Source organism: Manacus vitellinus, unplaced genomic scaffold (genome assembly GCF_001715985.3).
Source record: "Manacus vitellinus isolate BGI_N305 unplaced genomic scaffold, ASM171598v3 scaffold_12_pilon, whole genome shotgun sequence".
In the NCBI taxonomy this organism is placed as follows: domain Eukaryota; kingdom Metazoa; phylum Chordata; class Aves; order Passeriformes; family Pipridae; genus Manacus; species Manacus vitellinus.
Window position 1 is genome coordinate 16,295,686 of NW_021938949.1, and position 21,952 is coordinate 16,317,637.

Sequence of the window (21,952 nt, forward strand, 5' to 3'; positions counted from 1 at the left end):
TTAAAAAGCCCACCATTTCTAAGCTATTTAACTGACATTTAAAGTGTGCATTGAAACGTATCAATTTATAAGTGCACAATTTCAATATTTCAACATTGAAAGTACCAGAAAACTTTCAGTTTCCAGGGAAGAACAAATTCAGGTCAACAAAAACATGATGGGCCTGAATAAAAACTCCAGAAAAATGGAGAATCCTTTAATGGACTCAAGCTCGAGGGGGCAAAGGGCAGTGGGGTGGCTGAGACAGACACAGCCCGAGTTCACAGGCATTGTAATTCTGCTTAACTCGTGTGTCATTCCAGATTTTTATCAGTGCAGCAGTTCAGAACTGAATCAATCCTCTCTTATTCAGATGTGCTCCTATCCCAGGCACCACTCCCTGGCAAGCAGCAGTGCCATGACATACACATTAAACATTTTTTCTGAGGATGACATTTCCTATTTGTGAGGAGTCTCTAGTGTTTATTGCCACTGTGGAGGATGAATCCCTCAAACCAAAGGCACAGCAGAGCAGGTACCTGTATCCATGTGGGAAATCAAAGGGCACATGCCCACAGAACAGAGACTGGACTTCCTTGTGGCCAGACAGAGAATAGGAGATCCACAATCTTTTCTCCAGCCCAGACCTTGACTTCAGGTGTTCCTGAGCGTGTACTTGGCACAAACCAGGGCACAAAGGAATGGATAAGTTTCTACTTATGGATTTTAGGCTGTCCTTTGCAAACTGAATGTGTCCAGGGAAGAAAACCCATACTTAGGCTTTCTGAAGGTAAAATACTTCCTTGAGCTGCTCTTTCTAATGGTCACTGTTTTACTAGAGAGAGTTCAGCATCCACGACAACCTCTAAGCAAAGGATAAAGCTGAGAAATGCAAATGCATTCAAACAACCCTCCAGACCAGAGAAATTACAGCCTTTCCTTGGGGTCACACAGAAAAGCAGCTGCAGTCCTCAGAAAGAGGGGAAAACATGGAAACAGCTTGGACCAAAGAGACCCCCCCATTGCCCGTGTGGCAGCCCAAGCCAGCCCACAACGCAGCCCTGTTAATATTAACGAGGCTTCCAAACACAGGCCCCTTCACCCCTTTAAGTCATAGTGCTGAATCATGTCCTAAATAAGCCACTGAAATCAAACTTCTCCCCGAGCTAAAACTTCCTGCTTAAAGTCCCCAAAATGCTTTCGTTTATTCACTATGAAACTTTCATCTCTTGCTGCTCCCTGAACAGAGTTGGGAATCAAAACCATTTGTGGCTGCTTCAGCTTTCAAGGCATGAAGATGTGCAGCCAGAGTTCCAGATGGCTGTTAGCCAACACCAAATTGTATGTGACAGGCGAGAATTCACTTCGGAAATGGACATCAAATTCAAGGAAAGATCATCTATAATACTTCCAAAAGAGACAGGGCTTACCTAAAAATAAGCTTTCAGGAGGATTAAACAATTTCTGAAGAAGCTTACAGGGTAAAAGAAACATTTAAAGTAGTTCCTTCTGTTTTATAAAAATAACTTAGCAATTTTCTAAGTCTTTATTGAAAACTGTGTGGTGAGAATTATCACCAATTTCCTGTTGGTGATGGACTCTGCACTAATATTCAGCTATAAACTGACATGGTTTGTCTCAAAGTTCTAACACTTCAGCAACTTTCTCTCCTCTGCCAGAAGGGAGCTGTGTCAAGACTCAGTTCTATCCTCTCTGCCCCTGTGTCAGCTTTCTATAACCCAATTATTGCCCATACCAGTTTATTACAATTTGATTAATTGGTTCTCATCCACGTGTTCATGCAGATGTTCTGACAGAGCACAGGTCGAGCTGCAGAGTCTGCTCTAACACTGATGTCAGGATGAGCACATGCAGAATATATGTATCAAATAAACATGGGTTAGGCAGTGTCCCCTTTCTGTTTAAGGTTGAAATCCAGCACTGGGCAGGACAGCACTGCAGCTTGCAGTTGCTGCAGATCCCTCTGCTTCTGAAGATCCAGGCAATAGTTAAAATCCAAACACAGCCTCGGTTCCAGATGAACTGTGTTTTATACCTTGTGTTGCTTGTCCAAGTGTCCCCCCACCCAAGAGGAGCTACATTTCAAGAGCCAACACTGACTCCCAGGGTTTTGATGTGCTTCAAACACAGAACTGGCTCCCTGGTTACTCCCTAAAGCTGAATTTACATGGGAATTTACTCTGTTTGTGATCTGCTCTGTTAGCTGAGGTTTACTGATCCTCAAATTAGAGTTGCTAGATTATAAATCAAATTACTAGTTAAAAAAAAAATCATAGCAGTGTTAGAGCTCACTGTTTGGCAGGAGCACTGACTGTGCCTGTGAGGAAAGGATACTGCTTCAAATGTACAGAGAGAAAAATTCCTGTCCCAAAGAAAACTATTTTCTTTGCACATAGTGAAGTTTCCATTAACAACAGCCAGTTTGTAAATAACATCTCTGTGATAAAGTTTGGCTTTTTCTTGCTGAGTGCCCAGAGAAACAGTGGATCTTTTGGCCTTTACTCCTTCACTCCTCAGGCACTGGAGCATAGGAAGCAATGGAAAAAAGATTATTGTCTTAAAGGAAATGTATGCAGATTGTGGGACTTGATACCAGAAGCCATAACACCCCTTTCTATTCAACCAAAGGATTGATAAGCACTGAAATTCCTACAGCTACTACTCACAGTGTAAGTGCCTGAAGGTGCAAACATGATTTTAATGCTAAGCCTGTGTTACATTTTTTTCCCAGCATAGCTCACTGTTTAATCACCTGGGGCTGCACAGAGACCAGCTCTATCTTCCTGGCTGTGCTCTTCCTGGAGGGAAGGCTAAGCTGGGGAATCAGGCAGCAATCCTCACCACTCTGCCTGCGTGGATGAGGGAGGGAGGGGGAATGAGGAACAGGTAAAACCTGCTGAACTGAGTCCCCAGCAGAACAGGGCTAACACTGAAATACTGGCACACCGGTGCTGGCTGCTCCCTGTTCTCCCACATTCATGTGGTATGGAATACTAAGAGCCAAACACTGGTCAGAGCTGTTCTACCCCTACTTCTGTGTCCCTAGAGCCTTTTCTAGGCCCTTAATCATGGAACTGAAAATCATGATTACGAAATTTTAGGAACACTTTAAGGTTTTTTTCTGGTTTACAACTAATATTTTCGGGATGAAGAGCTGTGTTTTAACAGTATATCTCTGAAATTGTTTGGCAATGCAACACATGCATTATACAAAAACTCATGAGAGCAGCAGCAAAGAAAGTGTTAAGACAGCATCTGTAAACCCTGAGGTTTTCCTCCTTTCAAATCAGAATGCCAAAATCTCAGACAAGGCCCAGTTGAACAGCTCCAAAGGGTCAAACAGGGGCTTCCCTGTCACTTCATTGTTCTCCTGGATCCTTCTCTTTTTTAAACAGCAGCTCTACTTGTGCTTGGATATAACAAGAAGCAAATCTTCCTCCCTGAGCGTTTTGTGCTTACTTGCCAAGTCATCCTGTGAATCTGCTTGACTAGAATTTACAAGTCAATTGGTGCAGTGGTTACATCTGACACCCATCAGTCATCCTATCCTGCTGAGGACCAGTCCAGCTGCCTGCAAAACGAGTTGTCAGTCTTCAGGGCACTGCCTTAACCAAACAGAAAGGGGCTCACAGCGGTGCCAGGTTGTCACTCTACATTTATCAACAAAAGGGAATAATTTTTAGGAAAATAATAATAAGCTCTCCTCGCAATACTAATGCTAAATGACCTGAAAAACTTTCCTAAGGGACTGAAGCCGTAGAACAAAGTTTCATTTTATCTTCATAGATCTGACAGCTCAATTTCCCAAGTTCCCAGGGACCTTCGGCAGTGCTGAAGAGAGGCAGTAACAAATGTCAGTGTTTACTCTGAGATCTCTTTGTTAAAGCTCTCTGGACTCAGCAGTCTCTTTAATAACCCTCTTTAGGCACAGGCAGAGCATGTTCTGCATAAAGCAATCAGGAGTGACTCAGCAGAGTGTGTCTATTATATTTAAACAAGATGGAATTGCTGTATTGAACTGACACATGTTGAAAGTTTTCTGACGTGAATTCAAACTCCTCAGCTCACTGTGACCATAAGTTATCATTTGAAATATATTATAAAACTATTCATATTCACAGTCATTTCCCACAAGCTCTCACTAATTCCTCACATTGGCTTTAGAAGCAAAGGGTTTTCCCTTCTGTGCAGTTTTCATGAAACAATCTTCAAAGCCCCCCCGACATCCCCCAGATTCTTTAAAAAAAAGAAAGAAATTCAACTTGATCCAAATTGGAAGATCTGATTTAGACTCCCAGCAATCTATAAATAAGTGGTGAAAACATTTTCAGAACCAGAAAAAAACCTGCACATTAACATTCACATCTGTAGTTTGAGACACCTTATGTGCTGAATGGAAAATATAAAAGGGAAGGGTATAAAGTAAATACACTTTATAGGTGCGTTCCAGTGAAATGAAAACATTTAACCTCTTCCACAACTGGAAAAAAGAACATTTTCAGCTTTGTATTTTAGGGGAGGTGTTAACTGTGATTTATCCATTGTCTTAAAAATGTTTCGATCCCATTAAAAAGAAACATTTATTATGGATATAAAACAAACAAGCAGTGAAACCCTTTTTAATATTCAGTCATTGCTTGATGTGAGATGTGGCAGTATAAGCTACCAGACACACTAAAAACTGTATCTATGCGACACAGAAGCAGATTTCCTACAAATTTTGTATTTTTTCAAATCCAAAGGTGAATTACCAAATGCAAACTATCACATAATTTAATTGACGTATTCCTCAATTCCTTGTTTGGCAACAAGAGATCCATAAAAGAAAACAAGCAGATGCAGGAAGATTAAGCATCGAGTTCAACACAACTCAATAGGTGGTCAAAGCCTCCAGTTCCACAGGAAAATAAGAAACAGATTTCACTTTAGGCTTTAAGTTTACAAATAAGCAGTAAACATAAAATAAACCCTACATAAAAGGATTTCCTAGGAATTAAACTGTATAGCCTACTCCTACCTTGTAACTAAAACTCAAAGCTCCATCAAAATATCTGTACATAGCCCTTGACATCCCTCTGGCTCCTGAGCAAAACCACAGCACATAAGAAATTATAAACACTTCCCTATCTTAACAGTTAAAACAGGTGTCATATTGGTTATGGTTTTCTTGGAGGGTTTTTGGTTGTTTTGGTTGGGGTTTTGTTGGGGTTTTTTTTAAACTGATAATTCATTTCCATTGTTCTGAATACTCTCAGCGTTGTCCTTGCTTGATTGCAATTAAAGTCCTGAGATCACCTTATTAAACCTACTTAATAAAAAAAAAAAAAGCCCAACACCAAACTAGACCCAAATCCTTGGAAATCACAAATGACTGTATTCCCTCTTAAGACACTTCTGACATCAGTGCTGGTGAGAAATGCAGCTCTGCTTCCAAGGACCACCATCCCAATGCTTTGCTTTTGCTTTGCCAGCTGCAGTCCAAGACACAGCCTCGTGTTTTTCCATCGCTCTCATCTAAAGATCACAGAAACGATGGGGTTGGAAAAGACCTCTGAGATCATCAACTCCAACCTTTGACCCAACAAACACCACCTTGTCACCCTGACCATGGCACTGATGCCACATCCAGTCTCTTCTTAAACACCTCGAGGGACAGTGACTCCACCACCTCCCTGGGTAGCCCCTTCCAATGTCTGATCACTCTCTGTAAAGAACTTCTTCCTAATGTCCAACCTAAATCTCCCCTGGTGCAGCTTAAGACTGTCCCCTCTTGCCCTACTGCTGGTTACCTGGCTACAGCCTCCTGTCAGGGAGTTGTAGAGAGTGAGAAGGTCTCCCCTGAGCCTCCTCTTCTCCAGGCTGAACAGCCCCAGCTCCCTCAGCCTCTCCTCACAGCACTTGTGCTCCACTCCCTTCCCCAGCCTCATTGCTGGACCTGCTCCAGCACCTCAACATCCTTCCTGAATTGAGGGGCCCAGAACTGGACACAGCACTCCAGGGGTGGCCTCACCAGTGCCCCGTCCAGGGGCAGAATCACTGCCCTGCTCCTGCTGCCACACTGTTCCTGAGCCAGGCCAGGATCCATTGGCCTTCTTGCCCACCTGGGCACACCTGGCTCAGGTTCAGCTTCCTGTCAATCCAAACTCCCAGGTCCCTCTGCCTGGCCCTGTCCAGTCACTCTGGCCCCAGCCACGGGTTTGTTGTAGCCAAAGTGCAAGATCCAGCATTTGGGCCTGTTAAACCTCCTACCCTTGGTTTTGGCCCATCTGTGCAACTTGGGAGTGGCTGCTGGAAGGGTGGGATGTGGAAAAACCACCCCACTCCAGGCATTCCCAGCTTTCTGAATCAGCCAGTGCATGGTCCCACACCAGGAACAGCTGCTGGGAGAGGGAGCAGTAGCTAAAAATGGAGTAACAGCAAGTGATGATTTGTCAGGGAGGTGTTCACTTTTAAATAACATATCTGAGTCTGTCTCGAGAGTCACAATGTCCAGCCCAGGGCAGTCTTCTGATTGAAAAGGTGCTCAAGGATAATTACAGAGGTGGCCCAGTAATTGCGCAGTCAGACTCCAACAAAAGCAAATGCTTTGACACAGACCTCGTGAAAACTATTTTCCTCCTAATTAATGGATTGTCCAAGGTTTTCAAAAGCTGGTTCTACATTACAGGTGCTGAGGTGGTTAACAGCAGTGCAATGAGCAACAGGGGTTTCCTCATCTAGTTTAAAATTATAGGTTTTTTTAATTAAAAAAAAAATTAAAAAAAACTTATTTGAATTACCAGCACAAGGCTTCACTGAGCTGTCTTGATTTTCAGTATTTAATGAAAATAAGTAACCAAGAAAATATCTGGGACTTTATTGCCATTTAAAGCAACATGTTTGATAAATTGGTTTCCTTTGATAGTACCTTTGGCCAAGAACTTTTTCTGAACACTACAACAATCGAAAAAGGAGAGAAAAAGGATCAAAGAAAAAAAAATAAAGAAAAAAAAAAAGAGAGAGAAAATAAGCAATGGAGCCAGAAGAATAAGGCAGTAATTAACTTCAAAAAGGAGGATATGCAACTCGAGTCGTTCCTTAGGGCCATCCATCTAACCTGGTTTTAAAAGCCTTCAGTTATGAAAATTTCTCTTTCCCCAAGTCATTTATTCCATTTATTTCAGTTAGAAAGCTTTTATTAATGCCAAATCTCAATCTCTTTTGCTCTAATTTAAACCCATTACCTTTTGCTCTTTTCCCTGTGGATCTGCATTATCATCATTACCTGAATCTCAGCAGCCACCTTTCATGCATCTAAAACTGCTAGTACAGCTTCACGCATTTTTCTCCTCCTCATACTAAGCAACCCTAATTTTTTCAACTTTAACTCACAGGCAATGTGTAAGAGTCACTATTTTACATAAGTCTGGGCAGGAGAAGCGTGACAAGAATTGAAGTTGAGCCAGAATGTGAAAGATCTTGAATTTGTCAACAATTTTTGAAAGTGGCATAGCACCTGAACTATTAATATTTATAGACAGATATGCACACGTACCTTTGCTTTTGTGATATTTTACATGGGTGGATCAAATCTGAATGGATTTCCATACCTATTTATTTTTAAACACATGCCCACCTAGCCAAGCCAGCCCTCAGGACCAGAGACTGGTTTCTGAGTGCAATGGTCATTTCAAAATTCCCAAGCATGAGGTTTATTCAGCTTTCAGGAGCTGGTGATTTTATTCAAGTCTGGAAAGCATGATCACAGATGGCAACTTTTGGCTGCAGCACCAGTTGCAGGGCTCTTCAGATGCAGAGCTTTCATTTGGCCCATAATACCAGAGACAACTGAGAAATTTAGAATCTGGTCTTTCACATTATAAACTCAGTTACTCTCAGCTCTGTCCTTGGAGATCCTGGATGTGTCATGTATCCAGGATCTTTGAGTAACAGACTGAAGGACACAGGAAAACACATCTTTTTTTGCACGTTCCAACATCAAATTCCTCATGGCCACTCCTCCCTGACAACTCTGTCCCACTCTCAACAAATAAGCACTGCAGCTGATACAGATGGAAATACTCATACAGGTGCAGACAGGGGTTTTATCTGGAGAAATAACTCTTTGAACTTAATTAACAACTAAAGGCAGCAAAGAGCGAACACGTTATCTGTCCCTTTTTTTTTTTTGCTTTGAAGCCAGAAATAGCAAAGCCAGCAGGTGAAATCCTCGAGTCAGAGGAGCTAATGAGAAGACTATTCCTGTATAATGAGAGCCAGAGAAGTCTGTACTTGCATTAGCTTGTTCTATTCATAGTGTCTGCATCACTCTGCTGTTTAGGCTCTACATACACCAAATCTATACCTACCAACAGCACCATTCCTAAAGTTTAATCCATGGAATAGCAGTAGATGTTAAACACTAGGCTGGCAGTTACATGACAGAATTCTCCACTCCTTCCAAAACCTGATCACCTGTGCGAGGCTGAAGGCACTAAGAATTCAAATGTGGAAATCTGGGAACTGAAAGGAAGTATACTTCAAATTGTGGATTAGCTTTCCTAATGAACTCTCTTTACAGCCCAACAAATCAGGCATGTTCTGTGCTAGAATCAGTGCCTTCCTACAGCTATTCACTTACAACTCCAAATGCCAAGCAGGTTTTAATTTTATATTCATTAGCAGCACAGTGTGAGAATAACAAAATATCCCTGAAGTTATCCATGCCATAAAAACAAAATCCTTTCCTTGCATAAAGAATCTTTGGACCTATTTAACCATTAGGTATTTTTTATTAATCAAGGAAAATAGTTCTTTGGTTGGAAATGAAGACCAGAAATTTCTCCTACTCAAGTGCCTTTTGAGCTACCAAGTCCTGAAGTGGAGGAGGCTGTCTCAGCAAGCCCGAGGAGCAGCAAAGTCACCTGAAGACTGGCTAAAGAATATTCCTTGTGCAGCAGTGATGCACAGGGGCCTCACCACAGAAATCTGGGCTCCACCTGTGCTTGGCATGGATCCTTGTCTTAGACAGTGTAAGCACAAAGGGAAGCAGACAGCAGGGAGAAGAACGAGGTTGAGGGAAAAATAAAGAGACTAAATCTGGTAAAACAAGCATCTGCTAAAGCACAGCAGCTGCCCAGCCACACCAGGAGTGCTGCTGGTGTCACAGCAGAGTTCAGTTTTCACATGGTACTCACTGATCATTAAAAAAAAAAAAATAAAAGGTCCCTCTGTCTTATATAAAAAAAATGTAAAGTAGTACACCTTTTCAAGAAATATAGGCATCAAATCTCAGTGAAATGAGATTCATTTGAGATACATTTAATGATTCATGTGGTGAGAGAAAAAAGGTCTGTAGCTGAAGTAAAGAAGAAAACTCCTAAGCATAGGAAAATGTTCTTAAAAGGCAGAATTCACATTCCAAGACACTTGCCTAAAAGGACCTCGCTTCATTACATGGATCAAGGCTCTCAGATTACAGTGATCCTTATATTTAATGTGGATTATCTCTCACAGAAGCTCAGGCTGTGTGGTGGAGGAAAAAGGCAACCTTGTGAAAATGCTATTGCAGGTGAACTGGAAAGGGGGATTAGGAAAAGATGCCTTTCTTAAAGCACCAGCTGGGCAAGTCCACCAGGAGCCTGGGAGGGAATTAAGAAGCTGGATGACAGGGAACTTCAACTGAAGGTTGGACATTGTCAGACTGAAATAGTTAATGGCTTAAACATTGTAAGATCACCAAAAGACTTTTGTCCACAGAAAAGAAACAGCTGCACAACCAGCAAAGCCCAGCCCTCCCTGAATATGCCCACCAGGAAAGGACCTTCAGACAGACAAGTGGGTGCTCCTGTCCAACTATCCCAGGTGCCAAAGGGCACACCTGAAGCTACAAACTGGATTGCCAGGTGGGGGAAGAGGCAAATCCTGCAGGGTTGGATAACCCTTCTCATGGCAGTGTCCTCCCTTCCACAATGGCTCTGCTGTGAAAACCCCTCTGGGGAGCATCCAAGACTTCTGGCACATCCTCTGACATGATCCATCAAAGAACTCACCATCCAGAGGAGGTACAAGGCGTTCCCACCTGAGCTTGAAGTGCATAATCTTTGAGTTTTTTGGGGAGGCTTTCCATCACTTTGGCACAACTGTAACCACCACTTCAACCTACAGACATGGAAGCTGCAACTACCAAGTTTCATTGCTGGATACAGCAGGTGGTGACTGTATTTATCTTATAACCCTTATCCTTTCTTTCTCTCCTTGTCCCTTATACGTATTCTTGTGCTATTTTCTTTAATGTTTCTGTGTTACTATAGATGATAACCAAAACAGCAACATACCTGTTTACCCCTGAAACAAAATTGTTCTGAAATAAACCCTACATATATATGTTTACAAACACCAATATTTCACTCTAATCCACTCCAAGGGATTTATTAACAGGAAACCTGGGTTACCCTCCCCTTCTGAGGTGGGTGACAACAGCATGTGACACACACAGGACCTGAGGGAGCAATGCCTACAGTCCAGAAACCATTGCCACTGACAGCTAAACTAATCTGCTACTACTGTTGTACTACAAATTTTGCAATAATACAGATGTCCCTGCCTTCCTGGAGGAAAAGTCTACATCTGCCTCACATTCCACAGCCTGTTTTTGGTACACCCACCTCAGTGGGACTCTACAAACTTTACTACTAACTACTGTCCTGAGAGAATGCAAAGAAACCCACATTTAAATTTTGTGATTACAAGAGCTATAGCCCTCTTTTTTCCTTTCTTTATTAAAGATAGCTTCATTGTAGCTGATTTTTTTTATTGCACAATTGCAGGATGCCATGCTGATGCATGCAATGCATCATAAATAGATTATTCACTCCTATAGAGCATTGGCTTCTTAAATGGCACCTGCAGCTTGCCAGACCAACTGTGAATGGAGCTCCTTAGGAACCATTGGGTCTTTTAGCAACATTTAGGACATTTTAAAAGCTTGGTTATTTAGCTTCTAATAGTTCCATCAGGACCATTAAACCTATCAGGTAAATAGGGCTTCAAAATTATTATTTTTAACCACACATTAGTGGTTTCTAATGACTATAAAGATGCTGTTACACTCCACTGAATATGCTCTTACTGCATGTTGATATGCACAGTAAAATACATGCAAATATGTGTGTATTTACCTATTTTGAATGTTGTCTACTTGCAGAGTTAAAAGACCATTTAATGTGTTTCCTAAAATAATCAAAATTGTATAATTAGGGTAAGTTCAATAGTAACCATTTTAAATGGGCATATTAAGTAAACTTGATTCCACTGTCCCAAAATCTTCTGCTAAATATGAGCAGTACTTTCATAAATAGGTAAAACCTATAATTCCTTTTCCTTTGTCATAGCCTATGAACAGAACACAAAATTCCTTCTGTCCTACACTTAATTAGGACATCAAGTCTGTCTTCACAGACATTTGGGCAGTTTGAGTCCAGCTGATCAGTGGCAGCACATGGACAATCCAGACAGAAGCAGTTGCTGCCTGTCCTGAGCACAAATAAATGAAGTCAGAAGAAATGACAAATTCCCTCAGATTAAAAGCAAACTACAGCTTTACTGTATTCCCAAAGTGATTGAATAAAACATACTCTAAAGAGAAGAGAGAAGAAAAAAATGAAAGGCAAAGCAACACTGTGTTTTCCCTGGCATGTGATCCATGTGAGTGCACACACAGGAAGGGAGGGAAGAGCCCTCGGGAAGAAGCCACAGACATTGAGAGCTAATTAGGAAATTCCCAGTCTGCCATCAAATGTTTGAATTCCAGTGCAGTGTGCACACAGCTCTGGGGAGAGGTGCAGGAAAAGTTCAGTGACACCAAAAAATTATGAACTAATGGACAATCATTTGTATATAAAGCAAATATGGTTTTCAATCATTTCCTCAAGTCAGAAGCTGTCTAACTGTGCCCAAAGTCAGAATGCACAGAGGTTAATCTGGGTTTGGAACAGTTGGGATTGCCAATTATTTGCCTACAATGACAACTGCTGTACAGACATGCCACAAAGTCAAAATAATGCACATTTTCCCTAGTTCTGCCATTAACCATAAATCACTTTGCAGTCTGACCTTCTGTTGAAATACCACCACTCTATTTTAACGGGTGCTTACCAGACATAAAAAATATTGAATACTTAAAATACTGTATATGTGGAGAATATTAGATATAACATATAAATATATATTTGTAATCTATTGATATATACTTATATATTTGAGCTTTACATAATCAATTTTTTTTATAATTACATATTCTTTATATGGTAATAAAGACTATAATTGTATCATAAAAAATATAATTATATACAATAGAGAACAAAAAGTCAGGGTTTGTCCAAATGAAACATAAACATGTGAACACATCTTGCCTTTCCTTTTTGCCCAGAATGATTTCTCAATGTCTCGATGAAAGTGCCCTTTCAAACCAGATCTAGTTGTGACTCCCTACACTGAACCTGCATTAAAAACACCTGGAAATTGCTGAAAGATCTTGTAGGCAAGTTTTATACACTTTGAGTGGCACAATCACCTGGATTTAATGGTGCTCACAAAATCATTCTCACACAAAACCTCCCATGTGACTGCAAACAGACACGTGAAGTTTAGTAACTGGAGGATTTGGCACTCAGCTGATTAATAGAGACACCAGCAGGACACATGAAACTTCTGCTTATTGATGGGTGAAGCTACAGAGGCCCTGCAGCAGAATTATCCTCACTTATATGATCTCAATCTGGTTTTCATTGATTTTTCTTACACAGCAGTAAGTTTTGATTAACTTTAGTAATAGCAATGACTACTTCAAAATGCCTGGAATGGATCAGACATCAGGATTTCCTGTTAAGTAGAAATTCAAAAAAATATTCCTTCCAATATCACAATTAAGAAATGCCTTTCTCCTTGCAGAAGTATGAATGAAAAGGCTGCAATTTTCCACTGGCCATTTTGTTGATTTGGAAGGTCATTAGGACAACATGCCCAAAAAAGCTGAGTTAACCAGGGGGAGAAGTTTCCATGTGCACAGCACTGGGGATCCTTTGACAACTGCACAGCTCAACTTGTTAGAGGTACCAGAAGATACCAGATTGACAGGAACTGAAAATTTAAAATGCTGGAAGTAACCCAATATATCAAAGTAAACGAACCCACACAAATAAATGTAACTTCTGAAATAAAAGCTGCCACAGTAGGCAACAGAATTCAGTGTTGTGTTACTGCAACAGGTAACCATCTCCAAAAAGCTCTTTTGTCAGGTTTGATGTGTATCTGGACTTGGTTTCTGGAACTGCCTCCTGCTTTAACTTCCCTTCTTTTTCATGGATTTTCTCCCTGATGGATAGCTCTGGTGGAAGCACAATGGACTGTCTCCCCTAAAACTTTACACCTTGGACACTGAGCAAAGAAGAAAGAGCAGATTTGTTTTCCTTGAGGTTTCGCTGACACCCTTTGAAACCTGCAATTCTGTGAGAACAGTTCCCTTCTACCCGTAGGATATAGATCTAAACTGACAGAACAACACCCTAAAATCAACATATCACTGCAGTTGCTTGGGTCAGTAACTGTTCCTACCACACAAGCTCTTCTGAAGGCAAACTTCTACATTTGCATTCCTGTACTCTGGTATGCAAGCATTAAAAAGACTGGAGTGTCAGCTCCATGCAGCTCAAGGACAACTTCCCAAACACCTTCAGTGTTCCCAATGAAATGACATTTTCCTCCTCCAGTTTGGTGGGAAGCACAAGTAAGTGATTTTTTTCCAAACACGCTTGCTCAACAGTAGTCCGATGCTCCATTCCAGATCACTGTAACCTACAGTTTCCTGTATCTCTTCAGCATTTCACATGTTAAAGCCTCAGAATCTCTCTTCCACAATGTTATCTAAAAATAACAACATTGGACTGGCATAAAAATCCACTGCAGAAATTTTTCACACCATTTCAAAGCAGTCAAAGGGAAATCTCCCTGGGGTCTGAACTCTGGGTAGTGAATGATGTGCATCTTGAGAGAAATATTGTGAGATCAATGCTAGAGATCAATCACCTAAAAGAAATACAGTCATCTGGGACAGTATCTTTTCCAGGGCAGAAAGCAGCTCTGCTGGAAAACCACTTTATGCACAATGTACATTCGTATGCAGAAGTTCATTTATAACATATCTCAGGAGATGCTGGAGCTTGCATGCAGTTATTTAAATAGTTTGGGGACTTTGCAAGAGAAATTTACTCTCACTCTTGACACATTTTATTATGGAAGGTTTATCATCAATATTAAAGTTTAATTCCCCCAAAGCTGTGCATTAATACATTCATAAACTTTAATACCTGGAGCTTTGTGCCCACCTTCATCATATATTGAACACAATTGTCAAAGTGCAGTTCCATGCTTTCCTGTCCTTCTTTTTCATAACAAAGGGATTCCACAAATATTTCAAAAGCACAGAGTCATTTTGATGCACTACATTTTGCCTAAATTTAAATGTCTGCCATGCAGAAAATTGAGTTTTATGGTTTTCAGGGTAAAAACAAAGACCACAGACCCCAGCTCTCGCAGCTCATTCTTTTCAAGCAGCTTTGCTAATCACTAATGGACCTTTTGGTACATTTATTATTTATTGCTTGCCCCTAAATCCTGCTCTTAAGTTCACCCATCATTTGGGTTTTATGTGCTTTCATTATTTACAAGACATCTATTGCTTTGTGTAATAAACTTAATGTTGGGAGTCATTTCCCATTAAAGATCAGTCCACTATTCCAAGTACTGTAACTCCTTCCAACAGGTCAAGGCCTGTCCTGGGAGTGTCCTGGGCTTTTCATACACTCCAAGGTATTGGGAAGAGGAAATCAGCTGTTTTATTAAGCAGCTAATTAGCATAATGGCACATTAAAACATTTTTCCTTATGTGTTCTGAGCACTGAGAGGACAGGGCATCCAAGGACACTGATTACAGACAGAAGACAGCAAGGGAGCAAGGAAGGACAGTAAAAGAGGAAAATAATTTAGTTGCAATGAAAGAAAGCAAATAACAGACTTATTACAGGGGGGAAAACAAAAGTCCTCCCACAGGCACGATGATTTGTCAGAATTGCTGCTACTCTTTCTCTGACACATACTGAGAAAGAAGGGGGAATTCAGAGATCATCAGGAGAGCTCTAAAATTGGCTTTTAGCATCTGAGACAGTGCACACCAAGAACCAACACAGCCACAGACACAAAAACCCCCAACTGTCTGTGAGTGAAACCTTAATTCAATGTATAATTCAATTTGGCTTCTGCTGCCTATAATTGCTTCAATCCTCACAAACAGCTGGCAAGCACCAAGACAAAACCCACGCTTAGGACACCACCAGAGAGGGGTTTAATTATTTTTTAAAATCTTTGTATTTTATTTAGCTTCTGCTGCCATCTACAGTAATCATCACAAATCTGCACAAGGACCGGGTACAGCACGAGGAGCAGCAAAATAAACCTTCAGCACAGTAACAAGCTGGGCTGGAAAGGCACCAGGGGATTCCACTGTCACTGGGAGATCTAATAAACCTTTTTGTAGATAAACTTTCTCACTCAGTTGGGGCCCAAAAATTCATTTACAGCCATTCATCAGCTCTGTAAATGAATTAACTCACCCAGGTAGCACAGACACAAGCACAGACTTCATGAGTTTGTGTAGAACAACAAGGCAGAGGTGCTGGCTAAGGACTGATCAAAGTTTTAATTTCTCTGTATGAGGTTATCACACAGGCACTGACAAGCTCAATTCTGTGTCTGATTTTTCCACACGGCCACATTAGAAAAATATGGACACCATAAGGAATCAATTTGTTAATCTGCTCCCAGAGAGCCTCATGTAATCAAAATATTTTTCACTAGTTACCTTAATTAATAGAATTTTTTACCTTCCAGATAACACCAAGTAATGCTGCATTTCCTCAGAAACCTGTGCATCTAATAAAACCTCTCTGTGGCACAAAGCAATGTGCACAAGGCACGCTGGAATTTTTTGTAGGATAAAAAAATCTCAACTCCAAACAAGAATACAATGCCTGATTTAATGTTAGAACTGGCTTACGACTGAGTAATTTGGAGACATTACACCTTAGACCCCAGTTTAAATTTTCAGTAGCTGATTTCAGTTCTTTCAGTCTCATCAGTGCTGTTCAGCTCAGCTTTGTCAGTGCTATATGGCAACATCTGAACCAGCATAAACCCTAAACTCCAGTTTCTAAGTATATTGAGGCAAATCCATTGTTTTCTCCCCTGATTTGTAAATTCTCTTGTGGGGAATTTCTGCTCCTCCAACAGTTTGCAGAGTCCTGCTGCCGACTGCATAATGACCCCTATGTTTTTGTTAGTCTTTCCTGCATCTCTGAGAAGTAACCTACTGAAATAGCTACATTTCCAGCTCTACAGTTCATTAAGAGATGGGCTCTAATGCAACTTTACACCACTCTTACTCCACTGAGTAAGACCAGGCTCAAACTCAGAGTTATCACAGCAGTGGAGAGCGTGATTATCACCTTGTCAGAGTAGCTTTGTAGTCCATTGTTCTCAGACAAACCTTAAAGGAAGTTACCCAAGGCAAGAAATTACTGGAAAACCAATTTCCTTCACTTTTCCAACTCTATGACAAAGATTCAAGATTATCTAGTACAAGTAGAGAAAATATTTCTGAGGGTTTAAAAAGGCAGCTTAACTTTTTTTATTCATAACTTCTCATAACTCTGTATTAGGTGCGTAATAATTAGGCTTTGTTAGAGGGATAAAGCATTAATTTTTTTGTTGATTTTAACTTTTGCCATAACACTATCAACTGAAAAATATTTCAGCACATCAGCTGGACTGGGAAACCTAATTTAACCCATAACAAAACCTTCTGAAGATCAGCAAATACTGATGTCAAGCAAACACATTTTTCTGGGTACCTGTTAGTACACATGGGGACTAATAACTACACTGGACTTTGGGCAAAAGTGGAACTTGGGCTGCTTTTGCAGTATATTTTTTTTTGGTGTGTATTTTTGATTGCCAGAAACCACAGCAACATTAGAGTCTCCTCTGCTGGTGCTGCTGCAGCACATGGGATGTTTGGATTCCTTTCTGGCCTGTCCATTCCTGGTCCAGATCAGCACTTCCCCAGCACACAAGGCTAATTCAAGGAATCAGAGGGGTTCCCACCAGTGCAGACCAGTTTCAGAGAGTTTAATTTTTACCTTTCCTTCTACCAGGAATCACCAAACTGCCTTCAACAACATGTTAACAAACCAAACAGTAAGAAGAGGGATTACAAATATTAAAAAACCTCCGTGATGTTTTCCCTTCTACTTAAATAAGCCAATATATAAAGCCAATAAAGAGAAAACTAACCTAAGAAGAGAGTAACATAGAACAGTCTCAGAAAGCACCTGTTCTGGTGATAAGAAAAGTGAGTCTTGCCCACACAAAACACTACACAATTAATTCCTAATTAATTAAAATTAAAATACAGACTAAAGTTTTGCACAACTGCTGGAAACCAAATGACCTCAGAGCTGGTCGTGAAGTGCTTTTCCCTATTTGCTATGCAGAAAGCATCCCTGAGGATACAGACTGCCCTTAAACAATGGACTGCACTGCAAACAGCTTGCTACCCTTTGGACATGAAACCCTGCAACCCAGAGGACAACCTTGCCTGAAATAAGCTTCTTACAGCCAAGTTAGGGCTTGTTGTGGTGGTTTTTTGATTTTTTTAATGCAGTGAAGGGTTATTAATAGAGCTGAAATCCACAGGTTCAAACAAATCTATCAAAACTATCGTATTCTCATCTGTTTGCACATTTTTGGGCCAGTTTATTCATCTGTTTAAGAGTCACATCATTAAAATGTCACATGATCTGTGGAAAAAAAGCTTTAGACCTAAATAGAAAATGTTTACACTGTACAACACCTATTATGTGTCAGTCTATGAAATCAGTGGTAAACAAGTTTCACCAAATTAGGTCTGAAAACCAACATGAATCATTTTAGAACAGCAGTGAGTACATCTGCAGTCAAAAGGACAGGAAAAACTTCTGTCCAAACCACGTTTCTAAACACTTTCATCGTTCTATATGGTGAACTATTTCCCAATGAAAAAATGTTATCAAATATCAAGTGAGAAAGTGACATGAATGAAAAGTGCAATTACTTAAAGTCTTAATAACAATTTTTTCCAATGTTTCCTTATTACACAACTGCCAACACAACTTACTTGTTCAGGGAGTAATGGATATCCAAAGAACTAATTCATAACAGACAGTGAAGTATAGGAAATTATAAAATCTATGGGCTGAAATGTTTTTACTGCAGAACAAATAAGTAACAGAAGATTTTTACAGTTTGAGTTTGTTGCAATTAAGACCATCATTATAAATCTGTGACATACTCAAGAGCTGCAAACTCCCAATGCATTTACATGTACACCAAACCCCAGCATTAATGACATAAATAGATGTTCCTATTGAAACTAATAAAACTCTTTTATTTCTTGGAAATATACCTGAAAATGTTCAAATAAGGAAGATGGAGAGAAAGAAGCTGGACTGATGTTGAAGTGCCACTCTGGGAGTTGGAAAGTCTAATAAATTCCTGATTCTGTCATCAATTCCCAACACAGTTAATTCAGTCCACCCATTTTGTTTTCCATTTGTAGAACAGGAATAACATTTTACCCTACTTTTCCTCGAGCATCCACTTTGTGATGAACTCAAAAAGAACTTTTTTTAGGCCTTTATAGAGTATCCACTGCAATAGGTTTGCTGCCTTTACAAATTAAGACCACGACAAGGGTGCCTCCTGCATGTTGCTCTGCTTCAGAAGCAGCTCGTGAAGCTGCTTTTCTTCACAAGAAGCTGACAAAAAGCCTCATAGTTGGACATCTCAAAGAACTCTCCAATGTGCTGAAAATACCAGAATTTTAACAGGCTGAATATTTTCATGCAGCCACACAGTGAAGAACAGTGACACTATAATAGAAAATATCTCAAAGGGATACGTTACTTGCAAATCTTTTCTGACTCCAGATCAAATTAGAGATCATATTAAAATTAAAAACAAGTTAAAATAAAACCGTGCTAAGAGTAAATCACAAGAAATGGGTTACATTCTGCATCTGATAAATGTTGGAATCTGATTTCAGAGATGCCCTCTGAGTGGCTGTGCCAGGCTCTCTGTGCTTGGGGTCAGGCAGGCACAGCCACACACATGGAGTGTGCAGGGAACAGAGTCGTCTGCAGAAATTTTCAGAGAATATATTTAAGATGCACCAAGAAAAAAAAAAAGTCACTGCAGCAGCCTTGAATGAGTTAAAAACTGACAAAACAGAAAGAAATACAAAAGAAATCCAGAAGCTCCCGGAGAGTGTTCCACTGCCAGGGGCTGTTCTGAGGGGTGAACACTGCACACGTGGGTGATGTTCCAGCTGCAGAGCAGCCACTGCTGAGCAGTGCCCACGGGATTCCCAAAGCCAGGACACCCTTCCATGCTCTACAGACCTGGTGCCCCTCCGGTGACCTGAAAGCACCGGGAAGGCAGAAAACGGGGCTGACACAGGGACGTGGCCAGAGCTGCACCTCTGCCCTGCAGGCTGTGCCCAAAGTGCTGCCAGCTTATTCCAAGTGCCCCAGGCAGGGTGAGCAGCAGGGACAGGCAGCCTGCCCACCCCACACCCCCTCTGCAGCTCCTCACATTCAATACTGCCTCAATATTGGAGCTCCACATGCAGGGTCGGCGAAGCACAACAGGTTTGATGCAAATGGTTTTGCCACGCTGACAGTTTTATCAGGACTTATCTAATCAGTGTTGTTGCAGCCTGTCACTCATGAGAAAGCATCAAAAATGAAAGAAAGCAGTTCTGTGATACTTTGACTGGCTAAGCCTGAGTACCAAGTGTTTTAAAAATAAACTTTTCAACTTACCACTGATCTGGATCACCTGAGGACAGCTGAGCTTTAGGGTACAGGAGACTCCACCTGCTTTATGGATTTCACTGAGGGATCTCAAGAGTTCTTTTATTTAAGGTGTTTACCCCCAAGAGTTAGAAGGGTGCATTCTACTCCTCTGCCTATATATACAGAATAGGACAACACCTGCAGAGAGATATTTTGGCTACTTGAGCTGCTTTCAAGGTGTCCTATTATCAGAATCAAATGGCTTTTTTTATAAGAACTAAGATGAATTAAAGCAATCCAAATAAAAACCCCAGGGCATCCAAAAATCATCAGAAGCCTAAACAGCTCCAATAAGTGCCTTTGATCAGAGTGAAAATAAACACTGGCAAAACCACACCAGGAGAGCCTCTTAACAGGATTTGGAGGCTGAGGAAGGTGAGGTGGGGGAGAGGATTTTTGGTGCAGAAGTGTTCTCTGTAGCTTGTCATGGTTATGATTAACACCATTAATTGGAGCAAGAATAACTGCTAATAGCAAAATAATATTGATTGCTCAGAAACTTTCAAACCTTTTCTTTATTTCCTTTGGCTTTTTGATAAAGTAGCAATTCGTGCTGAAACCAAATATCAGAAGAATTTGTATTCTCTATACACTCTTCTTCAGTTGCAACCTCCAGTAATAAATGTGCTGAATGTTTTAGATTTAAAATAATATGAGAATAACAGACATCCCTTAGCAGACAAGGCTTGATCCTGAAATACCTGCGGGTGGAAGTGGAAGTGAAGAGTGGCACATTTTATCTTGGTTGACAAATATTCTCAAACAGCTGCAGCTCTGTGCTAAGTGCAGCTCATTACTTGGGGAAAAGTAGTAGAATACAGAAAATTCTTCAGCAAGTTGCCTGTATTCCAAGTATTCCCCAGGAAATTACTGTAGGCATGACATATATCAGTGCCAGTTTCCACAGAGACAGCAGAGTATATGGTTTGGGGAATTTTAACCCATCAACAGCATCATTAAAACTCAAACACAGATAAACAGCAAGTAGTTGTACCAGATTTGCACACTTTGGGAAAAGTGTGTATTTCAGACAAAGCACAATGAATTATCTATACAGCATGCCCAAAGTCATGATGACAAATTTCAAAATTTAATGTTTGTGATTAAACAGAGGATACAAAAAATACTGAAGTTATACCTATGATGGGTTTTCCCTCATGTCATGGTGTTCAAATATCACCCCCTTCTCCAGTGGGTGTTCAAGTTAAGGAGCAGGGTTATCAAACCTTCCATGGGCTTTAGCTGGGGCTGAGGCCAAATTGGTGACCAAAGTAGCATTCCCTAAGAACTGATCAGTGCTCAGGGGTTCCCAGCCCCAGCCTTAAAGGAAAATCAACCAACCCTAAAGGTATTATCCCAGCCTTCAGAATGGCCTGAAGCAGCATAGTTGGAGTCAGCACAGAAAAGCTTTTGGGAAGAATGACTTATGGATCACAAAATTAGGTGAATAATTGATGTACATCATGGAGGTAAAGAGGTAGGAATACCTGATGGTTGAGAGAAAGAAAATTATTCCTGACAAGCAAGATAGTGAGAGGTGACCAAAGACCTTTCCAGTCCAGGGGGTTTTTTCAATTACTCCAGTGGCCACAGGACTGGACTCACAAGGAGCCTCCAAGCAACCACAGGCAAGACTAAAATGAGCAGAAAAGGCTACAGAGGCATCTCTGTTTCCACAAACAGCCAACAATTTCTATCAAATTCTTTTGTAATAGCCTGCAGACTACTTTGGGTACATCCCTTGTATTCATATGTCTGCAAGCTGCCTCCTTGTCTTTGCTTTGTGAGAAATGCCATCCTGGTGCTGCTTTGTGACAAATGCCATCCCCATGGCATTCCACAGCAACAAACATGACAGGCATTTCTTAAACCACAGGCAAATCAGGGACTCTTTTTTCCTGACTCGAATTAAAGATTAAAAATAAATCGTGGGAGGGTAAAACTCCACGAACATTTGTCAGTCCTGT